Source organism: Chiloscyllium punctatum, chromosome 29 (genome assembly GCF_047496795.1).
Source record: "Chiloscyllium punctatum isolate Juve2018m chromosome 29, sChiPun1.3, whole genome shotgun sequence".
NCBI classification, from domain to species: domain Eukaryota; kingdom Metazoa; phylum Chordata; class Chondrichthyes; order Orectolobiformes; family Hemiscylliidae; genus Chiloscyllium; species Chiloscyllium punctatum.
In genome coordinates this window covers 66,858,674-66,877,857 of record NC_092767.1, presented here as the reverse complement: position 1 = coordinate 66,877,857, position 19,184 = coordinate 66,858,674, and the positions used below count along the sequence as shown (strand labels likewise).

Genomic DNA, 19,184 nt, shown 5'->3' with positions numbered 1-19,184 from the left:
GCTTGTCAAATTTCAGACTCCTGGCATCCAAATTATTGCATTAATTTCCTTGTCAGAATTCCTGAAGTCGGGTTCCTTACCCACTTTGCTGGCTGCACCTCAACTCCACTGATGAAACATCGACACAATTTTGAACCCCTGTTCCCTTCAGTTTTGACCCTATCTGACCCACCCACCCCTTTCTTGATCTCGTCTCTACCCCGAACCACACCCACATGCTGACTCTCACACCTATCCCAATCTCCATTCCCAATCCCTGCGTCCCGATTCTAACTCCCCAAACCAGTCTCGGCGACATCCCACCACAATCTTGAGCCATGTCATGAATCCCACCCCTATTCTGAATCCTGAGCCCATCTGATCTCTCAACTGATTGTCTCCAATGAGGTACATTTGAAATGCAGTTGGTCATGCAATGTTGAAAAATGTTTGTGCACGACAGATCCCACAAATTGCCACTTTGCATTAATGTCTACAGCCTTCCTCACTGTTGAGTGGTTATAAGTTCGAGCCTCTGTTGCCTCACTGTTGTGAGTGGGAAAGGGCATTGCTCTGTGTGAGCAAGAGCAGAGCTGTACATATGGAACCTGTGTTGAAATGTATGCTGAGATATGGGATTCAACTAGCCTCTTTTTCTTGAGAAGAGTGCTGGTTCATAGAACCTTGAAAGTGGAGCCACAGATACACAAGTGGAGTTTGGTATGCTTTCCTTTATTGGTCAGAGCATTGAGTATAGGAGTTGGAAAGTCATGTTGAGGCTGTACAGGACATTGGTTAGGCCACTTTTGGAATACTGTGTGCAATTCGGGTCTCCCTCCTATAGGAAGGATGTTGTGAAACTTGAAAGGGTTTAGAAAAGATTGACAAGGATGTTGCCAGGGTTTGAGCTGCAGCGAGAGGTTGAATACACTTGGGGCTGTTTTTCCTGGAGTATCAGAGGCTGAGGGGTGACCCTACAGAAGGTCATAAAATCACGAGGGGCATGGATAGGATAAATAGATAAGGTCTTTTCCCTGGGGTGGGGGAATCCAAAACTAGAGAGTGTATATTTACAGTCAGAGGGGAAAGATTTAAAAGGGAGCTAAGGGGCAACTTTTTCAAGCAGAGGGTGGTACGTGTATGGAATGCTCTGCCAGAGGAAGTGGTGGAGGCTGGTACAATTACAACATTTAAAAGGTACCTGGATGGGTACATGAATAGGAAGGATTTAGGGGGATATGGGCCAAGTGCTGGCAAATGGGACTAGATTAATTTAGGATATCTGATCAGCATGGATGATTTGAACTGAAGGGTCTGTTTCCGTGCTGTACATCTCTGTGACTTGTTAGTAACAGCAGAGGAACTCATCAGTGAAACACCCTGTCACCGGGGATGGTCCTGATACTGTACATAAGACCATAAGACATAGGAGTGGAAGTAAGGCCATTCGGCCCATCGAGTCCACTCCGCCATTCAATCATGACTGATGCGCATTTCAGCTCCACTTGCCAGCGTTCTCCCCGTAGCCCTTAATTCCTCTAGACAACAAGAACCTATCAATCTCGGCCTTGAAGACATTTAGCGTCCTGGCTTCCACTGCACTCCGTGGCAATGAATTCCACAGGCCCACCACTCTCTGGCTGAAGAAATGTCTCCGCATTTCCGTTCTGAAATGACCCCCTCTAATTCTAAGGCTGTGTCCACGGGTCCTAGTCTCCTCGCCTAACAGAAACAATTTTCTAGCATCCACCTTTTCAAAGCCATGTATTATTTTGTACGTCTCTATTAGATCTCCCCTTAATCTTCTAAACTCCAACGAATACAATCCCAGTATCCTCAGCCGTTCCTCATATGCTAGACCTGTCATTCCAGGGATCATCCGTGTGAATCTCCGCTGGACACGTTCCAGTGCCAGTATGTCCTTCCTGAGGTGTGGGGACCAAAACTGGACACAGTACTCCAAATGGGGCCTAACCAGAGCTTTATAAAGTCTTAGTAGTACATCTCTGCTTTTATATTCCAACCCTCTTGAGATAAGAGACAACATTGCATTCGCTTTCTTAATCACAGACTCAACCTGCATGTTTACCTTTAGAGAATCCTCGACTAGCACTCCCAGATCCCTTTGTGCTTTGGCTTTATTAAGTTTCTCACCATTTAGAAAGTAGTCCATTCCTATATTCTTTTTGCCAAAGTGCAAGACCTCGCACTTGTTCACGTTAAATTCCATCAGCCAAATACAGACAGATACTGGGTCAGGCTGTGCTTGGGGGTACAGAGAAGGTGGAGCTGAGGTTCTGAGTGGACTTATGATGTAGGTACTAATTTCAGACATTGGGATTACGAATTTCTTGCAGGTGGGCTTTTGCCACACTGGACTGGGAAGCTTTTTGGCATCAGTAACAACAACGTGCCTTCACGTACCTTTAATATAGTAAAAGAGTTGGCTAACCTGTTTTAGATGGAGGGGACACTTGGAAATGTTTTCCTCTTGGGGGCCAGTGTGCACATTTCAGAAAGACAGGGGTTGACACAACAGTAAACCAAAACTTTGCCAAAAAAAGTAATAAGCTTATGGTTTAAATGTGTAATTAGTTAAAATGACCATTAAAATGTGCCAAGCAACCAAACTAAATAGTAAAGCCATATTTTCGTTGATTTGGTTGAGAAGCAGAACTAGAGAGAGAAAAAGAACATCAGCCCAAATCCATGATCACCAGGGAAGGGGAGGCCAGGTGAAGATTGTAATGTTGACCTATGCTTGCCTCTGGTGGGGCACACTCCAAGCTGGCCTCAGTGGAATTCACATGATAGTGGATAACAGAAGTCTTTTCAGCCTGGGATTTCTTCAACTCGCAGCCTGCTTTCCTTCTCTCCCTCTTCTACACTCTTACCCCTTTCTGTCTTTCACTTTCATCCCTTTCTCTCTCTCTCTCTCTCTCTCTCTCTCCTGTCCCCCCTCTCTTTACTCCTGCCCCGGTCTCTCACCACTCTCAGTCTTTCTCACTCTGCCCCGATTTGGAAGATGCCGGGGTTGGACTGGGGTGTACAACGTTAAAAATCACACGACACCAGGTTATACTCCAACAGGTTTAATTGGAAGCACTAGCTTTCGGAGCGACGCTCTTTCAACCACCTAGCACAACCACCTGATGAAGGAGCGGCACTCCGAAAGCTAGAGCTTCCAATTAGACCTTTTGGACTATAACCTGGTGTCATGTGATTTTTAACTTTTTACTCTGCCCCCTTTAACTTCAAAAGAATAATCCATGAGGATTCGTGATCCAAAAATATGAATCAGCAATAATACCATACCAGCAAACATTGTGCGTTGAAATAAAGTGGGCAAGTTCTTTTCTCTGGAGAAATCCAGCTTGGTAAGAATAGATTTGTTTTCAAAAATGAAACTAAGAAATAACTAGAAGAGTGATCCGAAGGCCTGACTATCCCTCCCTCCCTCGCGGTTATGGCTCGACGTACAGTTGCCCTCTGCCATCCGATCCTCAGTGGCGTCCCCCCATGGTGTGATTCTCAACTCTTCTGAAGCCAGAGTCTCTCTGAAAGCCTTCTCATACCAGACATGGCCCACAGTCTCACACCATAGGTCCAGGCTGGTCCTCTCGTCCACTCCCACATTTGCTGCTGATCAACTCACCAGTCAGCCTGCAGTGTCCCACAGTGTACACCCCAGTCCAACCCCGGCATCTCCAAATCGGGGCAGAGTGAGAAAGACTGAGAGTGGTGAGAGACTGGGGTAGGAGTAAAGAGAGGGGGGACAGGAGAGAGAGAGAGAGAGAGAGAGAGAGAGAAAGGGATGAAAGTTACTCACCTGTGTTTGAAACTCCAGCCGAACGAATGGAGCTGTGAACTCCTTGAGTGGTAAAGCAGATGTCGAGCTGTTCAAAATGCTCGGGCAGGGCCTAAGAGGCCCATGGTTTAGGCACCCACAGAATAAAACATTTCGAGGCATTTTATGGAAGGGATCCCCCCCCCCCAAAAAAATGACAGTGAACCATGTCAGGAGATATTTTGACAAGTGGTTAATGTCTTGATTAATTTGGTAAGTATTAAGGTGTGCCTTAATGAAGGAGGGATGCAGAAATGTTTTGGAGGGAACATCAGAGCTCAAGGCCTATAGATAGCTGAAGACATGGCGCCAGTGAGTTGTGATAGAAACTGAGATGCGCTAGAATCTGGAAATAAAGAAGCATTGGAACCACGTAAAGTTGTACAGCTGGAAACAGGATTAAAACCTGCTAATAATCATGATTTGGAGATGCCGGTGTTGGACTGGGGTGTACAAAATTCAAAATCACACAACACCAGGTTATAGTCCAACAGGTTTATTTGGAAGCACTAGCTTTCGGAGCGCCGCTCCTTCATCAGGTGGTTGTGTGGGAGCAGCGCTCCAAAAGCTAGTGCTTCCAAATAAATCTGTTGGACTATAACCTGGTGTTGTGTGATTTTTAACTGCCTACCATCAGTTTCGTTGCCATCTGTCATTGGGAGCAGCCTGCAGGATGCCATCATAAAATCGTGACACGGCATCCAATTTCCTGCATTGTTTCTGGTCAACATTAGAATTAACATTTGACAATGTGGCAGTGGTGCATCGTGACATACAGGAGGAATATAAGAGTACTTTAATGGATACATCTGACCTTTGGTAAACATTTCACACAGTGAGATAATCTACTGAGCATATTTGAAGTGCTTGCCTGTTATTTTGACCATGACTAATAGCAAGCAGCTAGGAATTAAAAGTGGTAAAGGGAGAAAATGGCTGTCTGGAGCATAACATGGAGAAAGAACTTGGTATTTGTAAGACCTCAGAATGTCTAAGCAACTCACAACCATTATAGGTCTTTTTTGTAGCATAGTTATTGTTGTCATGTAGATAACATATGGCAGCTGTGAGCTCCACCCAGTTTTAATTATCAACCTCTTTGCATGTGTTATGACACTTCTATTAAATTTGTGGGCGCCGTGAGTGTTTATTGCCCATTCCTAATTTTCCAGAGAGCAGTTAGGAGTCAATCACATGTGGGCAACACAGTGACTCAGTGGATAGCACTGCTGCCTCACAGCGCCAGGCACCCAGGTTCAATTCCACTCTTGAGTAAGCGTGTGGAGTTTGCACATTCTCCCCGTGTCTGTGTGCGTTTTCTCCGTGTTTTCCGGTTTCCTCCCACAGTCCAAAGATGTACCAGTTGCATGGATTGGCCATGCTAAATTGTCCATAGTGTTCAGGGATGTGCAGGTCAGAGGGTTTAGCTATGGGAAATACAGGGGTAGGGTAGGGGGGTGTGGGTGTGCGCGTTGATTGGCCTTCCACACTGTAAGGACGCTACAAGTCTGGAATCACACGTGGGTCAGGCTGGGTATGGTTTCCTTCTCCAAAAGGTATTACTGAATCAGATGGATTATTATAACCATCAGCAGTGACAGCATGGTTGCCATTAAACTCACTTTTGTTAAATTCCAGATTTATATTGTCCTCAAATTTCACTTTTTGCCATGGTGGGATTTGAACCAAGTCCCTAGAATATTGTCCTAGGGTTCTAGATTACCACTATACCATCACCTGCACTCTGGCCATCACATCCTGAAGTAAGGCTAGAATTGAAACTTTCTGGCCCAGAGGTTGGGATATTCCCATTTCGTTCCTGTGTCCTGGTATTTAGAAGCAACTCCATGGTAATACAGAGAAAAGGTGCATACATTCTCAAGGTAGTATCGACACCCCAAGAACAATACAGACAGGGTGCATACATTCCCAGGGTAGTACAGACACTCATAGGATAACACAGAGACAGGATGGTGCAGTTACTGGGCAGAGAGCCAGTGACAGAGCAGCAGAGACAACCCCAGAGCAGTTCATGTAATTCAAGAGCTGTACAGGTCTGTACTGAGACTCCCGACACAGTATAGAGCAATGGAAACACTCCCAAAATGAATACTCCCAGGGCAGTGCAGACACTCCCAGGGCAGAATGGATACCCCCAGGACAGTGCAGACACCCCCAGGGCAGAATGGATACTCCCCTGGACAGTGCAGACACCCCCAGGGCAGAATGGATACCCCCAGGACAGTGCAGACACCCCCAGGGCAGAATGGATACCCCCAGAACAGTGCAGACACCCCCAGGGCAGAATGGATACCCCCAGGACAGTGCAGACACCCCCAGGGCAGAATGGATACCCCCAGGACAGTGCAGATAATCCCAGGGCAGAATGGATACCCCCAGAACAGTGCAGACACCCCCAGGGCAGAATGGATACCCCCAGAACAGTGCAGACACCCCCAGGGCAGAATGGATACCCCCAGGACAGTGCAGACACACCCAGGGCAGAATGGATACCCCCAGGACAGTGCAGACACCCCCAGGGCAGAATGGATACCCCCAGGACAGTGCAGATAATCCCAGGGCAGAATGGATACCCCCAGGACAGTGCAGATAATCCCAGGGCAGAATGGATACCCCCAGGACAGTGCAGATAATCCCAGGGCAGAATGGATACCCCCAGGACAGTGCAGACACCCCCAGGGCAGAATGGATACCCCCAGGACAGTGCAGATAATCCCAGGGCAGAATGGATACCCCCAGGACAGTGCAGACACCCCCAGGGCAGAATGGATACCCCCAGGACAGTGCAGACACACCCAGGGCAGAATGGATACCCCCAGGACAGTGCAGATAATCCCAGGGCAGAATGGATACCCCCAGGACAATGCAGACACCCCCAGGGCAGAATGGATACCCCCAGGACAGTGCAGACACCCCCAGGGCAGAATGGATACCCCCAGGACAGTGCAGATAATCCCAGGGCAGAATGGATACCCCCAGGACAGTGCAGACACACCCAGGGCAGAATGGATACCCCCAGGACAGTGCAGACACCCCCAGGGCAGAATGGATACCCCCAGGACAGTGCAGACATTCCCAGGGCAGAATGGATACCCCCAGAACAGTGCAGATAATCCCAGGGCAGAATGGATACCCCCAGGACAGTGCAGATAATCCCAGGGCAGAATGGATACCCCCAGGACAGTGCAGATAATCCCAGGGCAGAATGGATACCCCCAGGACAGTGCAGACACCCCCAGGGCAGAATGGATACCCCCAGGACAGTGCAGACACCCCCAGGGCAGAATGGATACCCCCAGGACAGTGCAGATAATCCCAGGGCAGAATGGATACCCCCAGGACAGTGCAGATAATCCCAGGGCAGAATGGATACCCCCAGGACAGTGCAGACACCCCCAGGGCAGAATGGATACCCCCAGGACAGTGCAGACACCCCCAGGGCAGAATGGATACCCCCAGAACAGTGCAGATAATCCCAGGGCAGAATGGATACCCCCAGGACAGTGCAGATAATCCCAGGGCAGAATGGATACCCCCAGGACAGTGCAGATAATCCCAGGGCAGAATGGATACCCCCAGGACAGTGCAGACACCCCCAGGGCAGAATGGATACCCCCAGGACAGTGCAGACACCCCCAGGGCAGAATGGATACCCCCAGGACAGTGCAGATAATCCCAGGGCAGAATGGATACCCCCAGGACAGTGCAGATAATCCCAGGGCAGAATGGATACCCCCAGGACAGTGCAGACACCCCCAGGGCAGAATGGATACCCCCAGGACAGTGCAGACACCCCCAGGGCAGAATGGATACCCCCAGAACAGTGCAGACACACCCAGGGCAGAATGGATACCCCCAGGACAGTGCAGACACCCCCAGGGCAGAATGGATACCCCCAGGACAGTGCAGACACACTCAGGATTGTACAGAGACATGGTAGTAGTCATATTCCTTCCCTGAAATATTTTTAGCATATGTTGCTCTGCCTATCTGTGCTTTTTGATTTAATTTTCCGATTGAAATATGCACACCAAGCCTTGGGCTGTTTGATAGGAGTGGAGCAATAGTTGTTGGGTCTGTGCCAGTGAGCTCTGTATAAAACAATGCTTGTGTAATCAAAGGAAATCCCGGAGGTCGTGTGGGTGTGATTTAATACATGTATTCCTTATTTAATATACAGGAATTACAGTTTTCAATTCTTGTGTTTGGCCTTTGCTATTAAGCCCTGATTGAAGTGGCAGTGCTCTCATTTACAGGTTATGACTTCAAGTTCCACTGCACATTGGAGGTGTTTGGTAGTCCCTCAGAAGAAAGATGAAACTTGCTCAGGGCAAGAACCTCTGCTTGGAGTCTTATATCATGAGGCTGTAAAGTTGCACCTACTTACCACATAGTACTGCCTGACCATTCTTACTGCCTGCTGAAGGCAGATGGGAAGGAGTTGAAAGTTGATGATCGACTTGTTTGGCCGCATTGTGACCACACCCTCCCTGGAGATAGCACTCAAAACTCAGAGCTTTTGCCCAGAGGCAGGGACACTACCCGTTGGAAAACAAGAATCTCCCATTATTTCAGCACACTTTCGGAGCTACTTGGGGCCTGCTGTGCTGTTGGAGACACGGTCTGCCCTTTCAGGTGAACGATGCAAATCCCAGAGGCTTGTTTAGAGGAGATGGGGTTCTCTGGCCAATATTATCCCTCAACCCAAATTGCTTTAACAGAGCTGTTTACCAATTTACCTGGTCATGGCTGTATTGCTGCTTGTTCTGCAGAAGTTGCACATTGACGAGACCTCTGAGTTGTGAATGGTGATAGTCAGTGTGCTTGCCTCTGAGCATGTTAATTTGCTTGACATTTTCAACCTATATCACTCATTTGTAGGAATATGAAATGGAGGGCCGATTCCTAACGATCTCCCTGGCAGTACACAGTCACTCCATTGTCATGCTTCTTATTTTCAGTTGAGCAACGCCAGCTTTAGGTGTCCACCCAGGGCAGTAAGGGACCTTTACAGAGCAGTCGAGGCACTGCTCGATCAGTACAGCCACCTTCCTGGCGACAGAGATGCTCCCAAACCTCTACAGGTATTCCCAGGGGGCAGTGCAGAGATTCCCACAGAGTCCAGTGCAGATGCTGCCACTGCAGATCCTCCTGCTGGAGCTGTGCAGATCCTCCTGCTGGAGCTGTGTAGATCCTCCAGCTGGGGCTGTGTAGATTCTCCTGCGGGGGCTGTGCAGATCCTCCTCCTGGAGCTGTGCAGATCCTCCTGCTGGAGCTGTGCAGATCCTCCTGCTGGAGCTGTGCAGATCTTCCTCCTGGAGCTGTGCAGATCCTCCTGCTGGAGCTGTGCAGATCCTCCTGCTGGAGCTGTGCAGATCACCCTCTTGGAGCTGTGTAGATCCTCCTGCTGGGACTGTGTACATCCTGCTGGAGCTGTGTAGACCCTCCTGCTGGCGCTGTGCAGATCACCCTCGTGGAGCTGTGTAGATCCTCCTGCTGGGGCTGTGTAGATCCTCCTGCTGGGGATGTGCAGATCCACCTGCTGGGGATGTGCAGATCCACCTGCTGGGGATGTGCAGATCGTCCTGCTGGAGCTGTTCAGATTCTCCTCCTGGAGCTGTGCAGATCACCCTCTTGGAGCTGTGTAGATCCTCCTGCTGGGACTGTGTACATCCTGCTGGAGCTGTGTAGACCCTCCTGCTGGCGCTGTGCAGATCACCCTCGTGGAGCTGTGTAGATCCTCCTGCTGGGGCTGTGTAGATCCTCCTGCTGGGGATGTGCAGATCCACCTGCTGGAGCTGTGTAGATCCTCCTGCTGGGGCTGTGTAGATCCTCCTGCGGGGGATGTGCAGATCCTCCTGCTGGAGCTGTGCAGATCCTCCTGCTGGAGCTGTGCAGATCCTCCTGCTGGAGCTGTGCAGATCACCCTCTTGGAGCTGTGTAGATCACCCTGCTGGGACTGTGTACATCCTGCTGGAGCTGTGTAGACCCTCCTGCTGGCACTGTGCAGATCACCCTCGTGGAGCTGTGTAGATCCTCCTGCTGGGGCTGTGTAGATCCTCCTGCTGGGGATGTGCAGATCCTCCTGCTGGGGATGTGCAGATCCTCATCCTGGAGCTGTGTAGATCCTCCTGCTGGGTCTGTGCAGACCCTCCTGCTGGAGCTGTGTAGATCCACCTGCTGGAGCTGTGCAGATCCTCCTGCTGGAGCTGTGCAGATCCTCCTGCTGGAGCTGTGCAGATCCTCCTGCTGGAGCTGTTCAGATCCTCCTGCTGGAGCTGTGCAGATCCTCCTGCTGGAGCTGTGCAGAGCCTCCTGCTGGGGCTGTGTAGATCTACCTGCTGGGCTGTGCAGATCCTCCTGCTGGAGCTGTGCAGATCCTCCTGCTGGAGCTGTGTAGATCCTCCTGCTGGGGATGTGCAGATCCTCCTGCTGGGGATGTGCAGATCCTCCCCCTGGGGCTGTGCAGATCCTCCCCCTGGGGCTGTGCAGATCCTCCCCCTGGGGCTGTGTACATTCTCCTGCTGGGACTGTGTACATTCTCCTGCTGGGACTGTGTACATTCTCCTGCTGGGGCTGTGTAGATCCTTCATCTGGAGCTGTGTAGATCCTTCATCTGGAGCTGTGTAGATCCTCCTGCTGGAGCTGTGTAGATCCACCTGCTGGAGCTGTGTAGATCCACCTGCTGGGGCTGAGCAGATCCTCCTGCTGGAGCTGAGCAGATCCTCCTGCTGGAGCTGAGCAGATCCTCCTGCTGGAGCTGTGCAGATCCTCCTGCTGGGGCTGTGTAGATTCTCCTGCTGGGGCTGTGCAGATCCTCCTGCTGGGGTTGTGCAGATCCTCCTGCTGGGGTTGTGCAGATCCTCCAGCTGGGGCTGTGTACATCCTGCTGGGGCTGTGTAGATCCTCCTGCTGGAGCTGTGCAGATCCTTCTGCTGGAGCTGTGTAGGTCCTCCTTCTGGAGCTGTGCAGATCCTCCTTCAGGAGGTGTGTAGATCATCCTCCTGGGGCTGTGCAGATCCTCCTGCTGGAGACGCGTAGATCCTCCTGCTGGAGCCGCGTAGATCCTCCTGCTGGAGCTGCGTAGATCCTCCTGCTGGAGCTGTGTAGGTCCTTCTGCTGGAGCTGTATAGATTCTCCTGCTGGAGCTGTGTAGATCCTCCTCCTGGAGCTGTGTAGATCCTCCTGCTGGGGCTGTGTAGATTCTTCTCGTAGAGCTGTGTAGATCCTCCTGCTGGAGCTGTGTAGATATTGCTGGGGCTGTGTAGATCCTCCTGCTGGGGCTGTGCAGATCCTTCTGCTGGAGCTGTGTAGATCCTCCTGCTGGAGCTGCGTAGATCCTCCTGCTGGAGCTGTATAGATTCTCCTGCTGGAGCTGTGTACATCCTGCTGGGTCTGTGCAGATCCTCCTGCTGGAGCTGTTTAGGTCCTTCTGCTGGAGATATATAGATCCTCCTGCTGGGACTGTGTACATCCTGCTGGAGCTGTGTAGATCCTCCTGCTGGAGTTGTGTAGATCCACATGCTGGAGCTGTGTAGATCCTCCTGCTGGAGCTGTGTAGATCCACCTGCTGGGGCTGTGTAGATCCTCCTGCTGGGGCTGTGTAGATCCTCCTGCTGGGGCTGTGTACATCCTGCTGGGGCTGTGTAGATCCTCCTGCTGGAGCTGTGTAGATCCTCCTGCTGGGGCTGTGCAGATCCTCCTGCTGGGGTTGTGCATATCCTCCAGCTGGGGTTGTGCAGATCCTCCAGCTGGGGCTGTGTACATCCTGCTGGGGCTGTGTAGATCCTCCTGCTGGAGCTGTGCAGATCCTTCTGCTGGAGCTGTGTAGGTCCTCCTGCTGGAGCTGTGCACATCCTCCTCCAGGAGGTGTGTAGATCATCTCCTGGGGCTGTGCAGATCCTCCTGCTGGAGCCGCGTAGATTCTCCTGCTGGAGCCGTGTAGATCCTCCTGCTGGGGATGTGTAGATCCTCCTGCTGGAGCTGTGTAGGTCCTTCTGCTGGAGCTGCGTAGATCCTCCTGCTGGAGCTGTGTAGGTCCTCCTGCTGGAGCTGTATAGATTCTCCTGCTGGAGCTGTGTAGATCCTCCTCCTGGAGCTGTGTAGATCCTCCTCCTGGAGCTGTATAGATTCTCCTGCTGGAGCTGTGTAGATCCTCCTCCTGGAGCTGTGTAGATCCTCCTGCTGGGGCTGTGTAGATCCTCCTGCTGGGGCTGTGCAGATCCTCCTGCTGGGGCTGTGCAGATCCTCCTGCTGGGGTTGTGTACATTCTCCTGCTGGAGCTGTGTAGATCCTCCTGCTGGAGCTTTTTAGATACTCCTGCTGGAGCTGTGTATATCCTCCTCCTGGAGCTGTGTAGCTCCTCCTGCTGGGACAGTGTACATTCTGCTGGAGCTGTGTAGATCCTCCTGCTGGAGCTGTGCAGATCCTCTTGCTGTAGCTGTGTAGCTCCTCCTGCTGGAGCTGTGTAGATCCTCCTGCTGGAGCTGTGCAGATCCTCCTGCTGGAGCTGTGCGGATCCTCCTGCTGGAGCTGTGCGGATCCTCCTGCTGGAGCTGTTCGGATCCTCCTGCTGGAGCTGTTCGGATCCTCCTGCTGGAGCTGTGCAGATGCTCCTGCTGGACCTGTGTAGATCCTCCTGCTGGAGCTGTGTAGATCCTCCTGCTGGGGTTGCTGTAGATCCTCCTGCTGGGGCTGTGCAGATCCTCCTGCTGGGGCTGTGTAGATCCTCCTGCTGGGGCTGTGTACATTCTCCTGCTGGGGTTGTGTACATTCTCCTGCTGGAGCTGTGTAGATCCTCCTCCTGGAGCTGTGTAGCTCCTCCTGCTGGGACAGTGTACATTCTGCTGGAGCTGTGTATATCCTCCTGCTGGAGCTGTGTAGATCCTCCTGCTGGGGCTGTGTAGATCCTCCTGCTGGAACTCTGCAGATCCTCCTGCTGGAACTCTGCAGATCCTCCTGCTGGGGCTGTGTAAATTCTCCTGCTGGGGCTGTGTAGATCCTCCTGCTGGGGCTTTTTAGATACTCCTGCTGGAGCTGTGTAGATCCTCCTCCTGGAGCTGTGTAGATCCTCCTCCTGGAGCTGTGTAGCTCCTCCTGCTGGAGCTGTGTAGATCCTCCTGCTGGGGCTATGTAGATCCTCCTGCTGGGGCTGTGTACATCCTCCTACTGGGACAGTGTACATTCTGCTGGAGCTGTGTATATCCTCCTGCTGGAGCTGTGTAGATCCTCCTGCTGGAGCTGTGTAGCTCCTCCTCCTGGAGCTGTGTAGTTCCTCCTGCTGGGACAGTGTACGTTCTGCTGGAGCTGTGTATATCCTCCTGCTGGAGCTGTGTAGATCCTCCTGCTGGGGCTGTGGAGATCCTCCTGCTGGGGCTGTGGAGATCCTCCTGCTGGAACTCTGCAGATCCTCCTGCTGGAACTCTGCAGATCCTCCTGCTGGGGCTGTGTAAATTCTCCTGCTGGGGCTGTGTAGATCCTCCTGCTGGGGCTTTTTAGATACTCCTGCTGGAGCTGTGTAGATCCTCCTCCTGGAGCTGTGTAGATCCTCCTCCTGGAGCTGTGTAGCTCCTCCTGCTGGAGCTGTGTAGATCCTCCTGCTGGGGCTATGTAGATCCTCCTGCTGGGGCTGTGTACATCCTCCTACTGGGACAGTGTACATTCTGCTGGAGCTGTGTATATCCTCCTGCTGGAGCTGTGTAGATCCTCCTGCTGGAGCTGTGTAGCTCCTCCTCCTGGAGCTGTGTAGTTCCTCCTGCTGGGACAGTGTACGTTCTGCTGGAGCTGTGTATATCCTCCTGCTGGAGCTGTGTAGATCCTCCTGCTGGGGCTGTGGAGATCCTCCTGCTGGGGCTGTGGAGATCCTCCTGCTGGAACAGTGTACATTCTGCTGGAGCTGTGTATATCCTCCTGCTCGAGCTGTCCAGACCCTCCTGTTGGAGCTGTCCAGACCCTCCTCCTGGGGCTGTGCAGATCCTCCTGCTGGGGCTGTGCAGATCCTCATGTTGGAGCTGTGAGGATACTCCTGCTGGAGCTGTGCAGTTCCTTCTGCTGGAGCTGTGTAGATCGTTCTGCTGGTGCTGCTGTAGATCCTGCTGCTGGAGCTGTGAAGGTCCTCCTGCTGGAGCTGTGTACATCCTCCTGCTGGAGTTGTGCTGATCCTCCTACTGGAGGTGTGTACATCCTCCTCCTGGAGCTGTCTAGATCCTTCTGCTGGGGCTGCTGTAGATCCTCCTGCTGGAGCTGTGCAGATCCTCCTGCTGGAGCTGTGCAGATCCTCCTGCTGGAGCTGTGCAGATCCGCCTGCTGGGGCTGTGCAGATCTGCCTGCTGGGGCTGTATAGATTCTCCTGCTGGAGCTTTGTAGACCCTCCTGCTGGAGCTGTTTCGATCCTCCTCCTGGGGCTGTGCAGATCCTCCTGCTGGGGCTGTGCAGATCCTCCTGCTGGGGCTGTGCAGATCCTCCTGCTGGGGCAGTGTCGATCCTCCTGCTGGAGCTGTGTAGATCCTCCTGCTGGGGCTGTGCAGATGCTTCTCTGGCTGTGCGGATGTTATTGGGGTTCTGCAAAATGGAAACAATACCTTTCCTTTTTCAGGCTCAGATCCTATTCACTTCCCTCAGTGTGACATAACATGATAACAGAAAATGCTGTGAATGCTCGGGTGGTTTGAGAGTATCTGTGGAGGGGACCAGAGTGAACATGTGGAGTTTATGAGGTGTGTCACCCCACTTGGCCAAGGTTGTTTACCCCCAACCTCCTTATCGTGCCATTGAGTGGCTCAGCGTGAACCATCACCAGCCTCTAGATGCACGCCTTGCCTCAAAAACCTATCAGCTATGATTAGCCAGTAGCTTTCCAGACCCGTAAGTGGTACCTTTCGGGACTGTAGGTAGTCCTTTTTGCAGAGGAGCCAGAGACCCAGGTACGTCTGGAGCTTTGCTAGTGCCAGGCTGGCAGAACCCAATGATGGAATTTGGGGGTGGTCTAGGTTTGACAGGAAGAGGGTTGCATCATGGGAGATGTCCAATGGGGCAAGGCTACTCTCCATTTATGAGGGAAAGTATCTGGCATATTAAAGGGAATCAAAATCAATGGGGTGAAGTTCTGCCATTATTTTATTGGGTGGGGGAGCAGGCTTAAGGAGTTTATTGGTCCCATCTCGTTCATTTTCCTTCTGCCCTCATGAGAGAAAGCAGGAAAGCATGTTTTACAAAGAAACATCGGAGGCTGTCGAAACTGTCCCAGAGTTAGTGATTGAGACAAACATCATGAATACGTCAGAATAGGTGGGTCGAAGGAATGGGGAATAAATGGATTTGGGAACATGTAGGGGACACAGAATTAGGATACCACTGAGATCGACGATAAATCCCAACAGGGATTCGATGCAGTAAATAACAAGGTTTTGATTTGTAATTTTTATGCAATATCTTAGAGGGGATAGTTCTGGACACCAACAAGAGTACATGTCTAGCAAATGAAATGGGAAGCAACACAGAGTGGTACCTAGTTTGGTTGCAAAGTTTGATGATGGTATAATGAAGGGAAGATTCAGCGAGTCGAGGTAAGTCTGACAAAGCTTAAAAGGTCTCCGTTTAAATATTGAGGACGTAAGAAAGTGGAAGAGTGTGCTCATAAATTCGGAGGAGTTAGAGGATTCGCTGGAGAGTGGAACCAAATAATATCAATAAAACCAGCAACTCAAAAAGGTTGTGACAAGCAGAAGCTGCGGACTCGAAGTGAGAGTGATGGTAATAATCAGGTGAGCTTCACCTCACACCAGATACAATGAGTTATCATGGAGATTCTGGATGGATCTCAGGACTGCTTAATCAAGAGACATTTCTGTAAATCTTAATAAAACCAAGAATAAACCAACATACAGAGGTTAAGGCGGTTACAGTCCGTGTGTTGAATGGTTGTTATTTTTTGACAGCTTTAAGTTATTGCCTTACTAGCTATCTCTTAAATATCAATCTTCTGTTTAAAATGTACTGCCATGAATTCTAAATGGCAGATGTTTGTAAGCGGTCCATTGATCATTGTCTGTATCTCAGCCAAATCTTCATTTTCACAATAATCAGCTCAGAATTGAAGTGAAACCTTCCTTGGGCATTGGTGCTAAGAGGTTGGTTGCAAATCATTTTGAACTAGTGTTGAAAAGAATGAATCAACAAGTGAAAATTACTGCTGATTTGCGAGCAGCCATCCTTTTTTAATCAAGATGAATTTCATTCACGGTGAGTTTTATAAGTTCACTGTGATAGTGGAGGTGGAGTAGTGAATGATGAGACTGTGTTCGGGACTAAAGCAAGGTCAAACAAGGCATAGATTTAACAAGTGAAACAAAAAATAGATTGCAATAGAAAGCCTTCTGTCTTGCACTTTAAGGACAGATACAACAATACCAAATTTCAAAGGGAACAAGAATGTATACAGCATGAGGAAGGGTTGCCAAATGGTTGCCATGTTGACTGATTCGTCAAGGTGTTGCCATGGTGAATACACCAAGGAAAAATTGTTCTGCACTCTTAAGGTTAATTTAACAAAAAGCTTGGACATGTGCTTAGTTCCTGTGGAGGATAGGTCCCTCTGGAGAAACGTATGTAGGAAAGGTCATGAGTTGGTTAACCTGCCTGCTTCAGTCGATGATGGTGATGGTGCACATGAATGTGGCACTTCCATCCTGTGCCGCTGAGTCACCATCTCGTGCATTGTGGCAAGAGCCAGAGTAGGCATGTATGGAGGCTGGCTTCCGGCCCTGTGAGAGAAATTTCAGGCCTTCGAGTTACCGGAAAAGAGCAAAATGAAACGGAAGCTGCACGTGTTTTGTCATCTTTGCAAACACTTTCAATGTCAGGAAGATATTGGTGTAATGGAATTATCACCATACCAGTAATTCAGAAACCCAGGATAATACTCTGGGGCAGCCAGGCAGCTAGTAAAGTTTTTATTCAGTTAATAAAATCTGGACTGTAAAAGTAAGCAATTGGTAAACGGTACCGTGACAACTATCATCATTCATTGGTGTAAAAATGCATTTAAGGCCATTAGGGAAGGAAATCTGCCATCCTCACCCAGTGTGTGCAGGGGAGGTGTACTGGTAGTATCACCAAAGATTACACCCTTGATGAAAAGACTAAAGGGAGATTTAGCAGAGGCATTCAAAACCCTGTAAAGTCCAAATAGATTAAATGGGATAGCGACCAGTAGAAGGGTTAACAAACAACAAACAGAGAATTTAAGCTGACTGCTGAAAGAGATGGCTGAGAATTTTTTTAAGCAGAAGGTACTGTGGTATAGAATTCATTGCCAGAAAGTGTGGCAGAATCAGATTTAATTGTAACTTATAAGAGGTAATTAGATATACACTTGAATAGGAAACATTTACAGTTCTGGTGGGGTCTGGAGGGGGTGGGGATGGGGGTCTTGGGAGAGTAGCAGGAGAGTGGGACGAATTGGATAGTCCTCTCAAAGAACTGACGTAGCCTTGAAGGACTGTGTAATTTGATGTATTTCTTTCCCCTGGATTTTTCATTGTTATAAAACAAGGCTGAGTTTCTGTGCCTGTTTGCCAAGAATTAATTCAATATGCAGTCAAACACTTGAAGGCTTTTTAAAGGTTAATGAACCTTAACACATTAATAGCCAACACTGAGGTTAAATAAGATGTGGTCATGAAACATGCAGATGGTGCAACCAGTATAGCTTTCATCCTTCCAGTGTCTCCCTTAGTTCACTCAGTATCCTGTGTTGCAGTCACTGATCACTGAAATCCCTGAAGTTCTGTGTGCCACCCACTCTTAAAACTGAAGTTACAGGAATAGATTTGACTTATGGCACACAATATGAGACACCCTGATCGAGCAAGACTTGGGCTTTTGCTTACAACAATTGATCAGAGCTGAGTGGAGCATTACTGTTGTCTTCAGTGACTCTACTGTTCACAGCATCCATCTCATGGTGGCTGAATGACAAAGTCCGAGAGATCATGAGAACAATTCATGGATCAGGATGCAAGCACCAGGTTCTTTGATTTTGAACTAAATGGGTGATTTATAGAACCCTGATCAGAATAGAAGAGGTTTTGTGGTGCAGTAGTCACATCCTTGCCTCAGAGTACAAAGATGTGGGTTTGATCTCCAACTTAGATGTGTTCATAACATGGTCGGGCAGGTTAATATTGACCTGTAAGTCCTTCCAAAACTCACACCAATGATAAAAACCATTTGCAAAGTTTTGAGAAGATTTGTAGCTCAGGTTGAGTTTTTGGATGTGGGTTTGCTCGCATTCATGAAAATGAACCTTCCAGCTCAGCGGGCAAACCTACATCCACAAGAGCCATTATGTGGAGCTGCCGATGTTGGACTGGGGTGGACAAAGTCAGAAGTCACGCGACACCGGATTACAGTCCAACAGCTTTATTTGAAATCACAAGCTTTTGGAGCCTTGCCCCTTCATCAAATGAAGGACTTCACCTGATGAAGGGGCAACGCTCCGAAAGCTTGTGCTTTCAAATAAACCTGTTGGACCATAACCAGGTGTCATATGACTTCTGAACAGTAAATGTATGAGAGAGTTCTGGTCAATCATGTGATGGAAAGAAATTGAGGGTGTTCTACCATTACTGTTCATAGCTCCACACCATAACATGCATGTAAACAGTGTATATTTCCACAACAACTTGGATTCCTGGTAGCAGAGGGGTGCTCAGTTGATGCAGATAGCACAGGGGTCAATCACACTCCACATGAGGTGAATTTAAAACCTGTCTCCCGCCGATTTCTGAGCAACAAACCCAAAGAAGCAGACAGAACACATCCAGAAACCCTAGCCACTCTCCCCAACATCAAAGTCATCTCAGAAATGACTGCCAGACCACTCAGACTCCTTGGCATCATGGTAGCCCACAAACCCACCAACACACTAAAACGGCAGCTAATGAACTTAAAGGACCCTATACAGACAACAAGCACAACTAATGTCATTTACAAAATACCTTGCCAGAACTGTAACAAACAGGCAGCAAACTAGCCACCAGGATACATGAACATCAATTAGCCACAAAACAACATGACTCTCTCTCACTAATATCCTTACATAGAGATGAGGAAGGACACCACTTCGACTGGGACAACACATCCATCCAAGGACAGACCAAACAGAGACATGCACGAGAATTCCTAGAGGCATGGCATTCCAACTGGAACTCTATTAACAAATACATTGACTTGGATCCCATTTATCACCCCTGAGAAAAAGAACAGGAAATGCCATCACTACAGGAAATGATGTCATCCCAGGAAATGACATCACTGACCTTTGGAAACTCAAACA

The 19,184-nt window shown here is 49.6% G+C and overlaps 1 protein-coding gene across 4 annotated transcripts in view; it reads left to right on the top strand.

Moving 5' to 3' along the window:
* Positions 1-19,184, top strand: part of LOC140454487 (sodium/calcium exchanger 3-like) — a 352,119-nt gene that overhangs the window by 53,417 nt on the left and 279,518 nt on the right. The gene's annotated exons all lie outside the window — the stretch shown is intronic.